Source organism: Tursiops truncatus, chromosome 9 (genome assembly GCF_011762595.2).
Source record: "Tursiops truncatus isolate mTurTru1 chromosome 9, mTurTru1.mat.Y, whole genome shotgun sequence".
NCBI classification, from domain to species: Eukaryota; Metazoa; Chordata; class Mammalia; order Artiodactyla; family Delphinidae; genus Tursiops; species Tursiops truncatus.
Window position 1 is genome coordinate 75,291,084 of NC_047042.1, and position 3,739 is coordinate 75,294,822.

The 3,739-nt window shown below is 37.0% G+C and overlaps 1 long non-coding RNA gene across 1 annotated transcript; it reads right to left on the reverse strand.

The window, feature by feature from the left end:
- Positions 1–1,109: 1,109 nt before the first annotated feature.
- On the reverse strand, positions 1,110–3,351 carry LOC141279478 (uncharacterized). Its single transcript, XR_012333747.1, has 3 exons — positions 3,264–3,351; positions 1,604–1,719; positions 1,110–1,146 (listed from the first exon to the last, which is right to left on the reverse strand). It is a non-coding gene; the product is annotated as an uncharacterized lncRNA (long non-coding RNA).
- Between the last annotated feature and the right edge of the window lie 388 nt (positions 3,352–3,739).

Sequence of the window (3,739 nt, forward strand, 5' to 3'; positions counted from 1 at the left end):
AGAGAAAGTCTCTTTGGGGTACTGCTATATGAGGAGAGACCAAAGTCACGAGAAAGAGAGAGCCAAGCAAAGAAGATGGAGAAGAGCCTTAGACACACATATACAATAAATATAAAGGTCTTCACCAGAGACAAGCTTACAATACTCAAGAAATAGGAGAAAAAGCAAGAAAAACTAGGACATAGTAAGAAAAGGAAAGAATATTTTGAGATGAAGTCAGGCATGTAGGTAAGAAACAAGTTATGATGGCCTTTAAAAAAAAGAGACTTTATATGTGGTAGTAAATCACATACAGAGAAGGGATCTGATTTATATATCCTTTGTAACGCGCAATTGGTCTGCTATATAGAGAAGAGGCTCTATAGATAAAGAGTGAAAGAGAGGTGATTATTAGGAGGTTAAAGATACACTCCAAGGAATGGAGTCCATGTAGTTCAACCAAAAAAATAAAGATATTATGTTTATTAGAGAAACAGTAGAAGTGGTGAGACAGGGTTGGATTTGAGATATATTTAGAAGAAAGAGTTGCAGATGAGGTTCAAATTGATGGCTTGAGAGTAGGTAATCACTATAAGAGATATCAAGGATGACAAACTTAACTTGGATTCCCCCCAAAGTAGACCTTGATAAAAGGATTTTGTTTCAGATATTTTTAGGGTGAATTAATCTCACTGAACATGTGTGCAAAAGTGAAGACAGTGAGACAAGGAAGGAAGACAAGCAATATAGGAGTGTGTTATTAACTTGGGGACTTGATCCTGTTGGGCTCCCTAAAGAGTGTATATAATGTCTTCCAGAATTAGTCATATAAAGGACAAGAGACTGAGCAATTTACCCACAATATTCGCTTCATCGTTGGTGAATTATCCATGGTTTTTAAAGTTTTGAAGCTGGTAGAGATAATCTATGGAGAGAACATATATAGAAAAGAAATATCAGAGGACTGAGACAAGGAGCAGTAAAATATTTAAAGTCTGGAGCATGAGGAGAATTTAGAAAAGGAGACTGTCATCAGTGCAGTCAGGAGAAAGTTAGGCAAGATTCAGAAGCTACACAAACAAAGCTTTACAATAAGATATATGCTGAGTCACTGTGACAGAGTGGATTCAGTTGATCACATTTTCACAAAAGCCTTCTTCCTCCTGTCTACTGAAAGAAAAATGCACAACGTAAAAGTTGTGAGTCAAGGTTTATTTGGGTGCCTTACCTAGGACTATAGCCCAGGAGACAGCCTTCAGATAGCTCTGAGGAACTGCTCCAAAGAGGTAAGGGAGGAGCCCGGATATATTTGAATTTTTTGGCTGGAAAAAAACATGTACTTGAACATCAAAAGATGACTGTTAATCACAAAGAACAGACATCTCAAGGTAATGATTTTAGTGATTTTCTGTGTATGGGAAGATTCAAGAATCTGGGGCCATGGAAAATTTTCCTTAGATATGTATCTTAACTATCTAGGGTCCGGTATATACGAAGCACAGAATGCTTCCTGTTTTTCCCCATCCTGAATTTCCCCCAGGTGCACTGTCAGTGGGCAACTGCAGTAGTTACTGGTTTGATTCTTGTAAAACTGGAATGGCAATCATTTTTTCTTTACACTCACATTCTAGTCCCTCTCTTTGTTTTCTTCTTCTCCATAGCACGTATCAGTACCTGAGATTATAAGTTATTTTCCTTTGTTTTTCTATAATCTTTCTTTTCTTCTCTAGGATGTAATTTCTAGAAAGGCACAGACATTGTCTTATTCACTGTTCTCTTGTGCCTAGAATAGTGAGTAGCATCGAGTACACACTCATGAAATATTTGTTGAACCACATAATAGCCACTTACTAGATAGCTGTGCTAAATGCTGCTAAGAAGTCAAAACATGAGAAAGTAAAGAAAGTGAGCATGGTAAACGTTCCTGAGTAGTTTTGCTATGATCATGGAACATAAAAGAGCAGGAGCTAGAAAGAAGGAGGCTTGGATTTTGCATTAAGGAATATTACAACACAGAACCTTTTCAGAAATGTTCACATAAGAGGGAAAGCAGATGATGGAGTAGAGAAGTTACTTATAGGAGAATCAATTTAGTAGGCAAGAAGGATGGGGTCTCACTATACCTCAAGGTTCCCTACTTCTAATGAAACTGGAAGAAAGCCAGAATTTGTAGGTAAGATGTAGATAGACTGATAGATTTGAGGTGGAGAAATTAGGTTGTTATATTACTGCTTCTATTTTCTTAGTGAAATTGGAAACGTGGTCATCAGTAAAATTAGGACAAAGATATTGTAAGGTTGTTGGACATTTGATGATGAAAGAGATGATATGACAGTGGCAGAAACAGAGAAACTGGACTGATGAGGAATATATAACAATTACTTAGAAACACTTTTGAAGTTCACAGTCCAGGAGCACAGATCCCATAAAAGACTGAGATTTAGTCATATGATGATAAGAATGTTTCCCTCCCTCCCCACCTCTTGTGACTATAACAACAAGCCTCCAGGGTAATAGTTGCAGATTACAGCTAAAAGAGGTGCAAATCTCCAATTCTATTTAAGAAGTTCTTAAAGAGGCACAAAGACAACAGGGGAGGGATAAACAGGGACATTCAAGGAATTTGAAACCCCTGGCACTTACAGCTACAGCAAACATTTAAAAACAGCCTAGTTCCTAGCCAGATTATCATAAAACCTCACCTTAAAGGCCTATTTATCTCAGTGCTTTTTACCCAATAAATCATATCTGGGATTTAATTTAGGAAGGAACACAAGGGACAGTACATAACAATTAAGGGATCAACTGTTTAAAAAATTTATAAAACCTTTTCAAAATGGAAAGACATACTGAGACTTCAGAAGTGATGAAGTTATTGGTGATGACAAGTTCTGAGCTATGACCATGGAGGCTTACGGTCACCAGTAATGTTGCCAGCACTTTGATGAAGAGGAAAGTGGTGAAAGATGGGCTAAAATCTTCAGTTCATGAAGCAGTGGATGAATGACACAAGGATGGGGTTTGAGGAGGAGAAGAAAAGGTAGGGAAGTAGGAATGAGGAGCAAATACCAACAGATAATGCAAGCTTTAAACATTTTGCCTGAAATGTGGAAGAAAGGAAAAAATAAACAGGAAAATACCTGTCCACGCTTGGAAGACATTTAGTATAACGTGTGTTATTGGGCCATAAACAGCTTTCACTTAGAGCAGGAAGGTAATGGGAATATGGAGTGGAAATTAGATAACTTTAGGGTATAAGTAGATTACAGGGGTTTATTAATAACCTGAGAGGCCTTGAGATTCCGGTGGTGAATGAGATAAACAGTGATGAAATGCATAATGAAATTAGTTCTGATGGTCTTTTAGAGGAAAATGGTAACCAAATTTTGCTTTCAGTCTTACAGCTTGTGGCTTTATAGGCATTCTGTAGTGGTGACATAAACAATGAATTCAGTCACAAAGACAGGTGGCGGGGTAATCTTTAGGCCTCTCTTAAAACCCACAGAATAATGTGCAGCTTATAGTCCTAATATGTGTGTATAAGTGTGCAATGGAGAAATTATTATATTCTCTTCACTTTAGGATTTATATTTTAGGTTCATAATTCTATAAAAACTATCAGTAGATTAACTATCAATTGTAATAAAAAATACAGACCCTGAAAATATTCATCTCTACTTCCCCTCCCTAACACACACAACTCTAGCCTAAACGTCATTATTTACAGTCATTCAGATGTATTTCAGACATGATTTTCTGA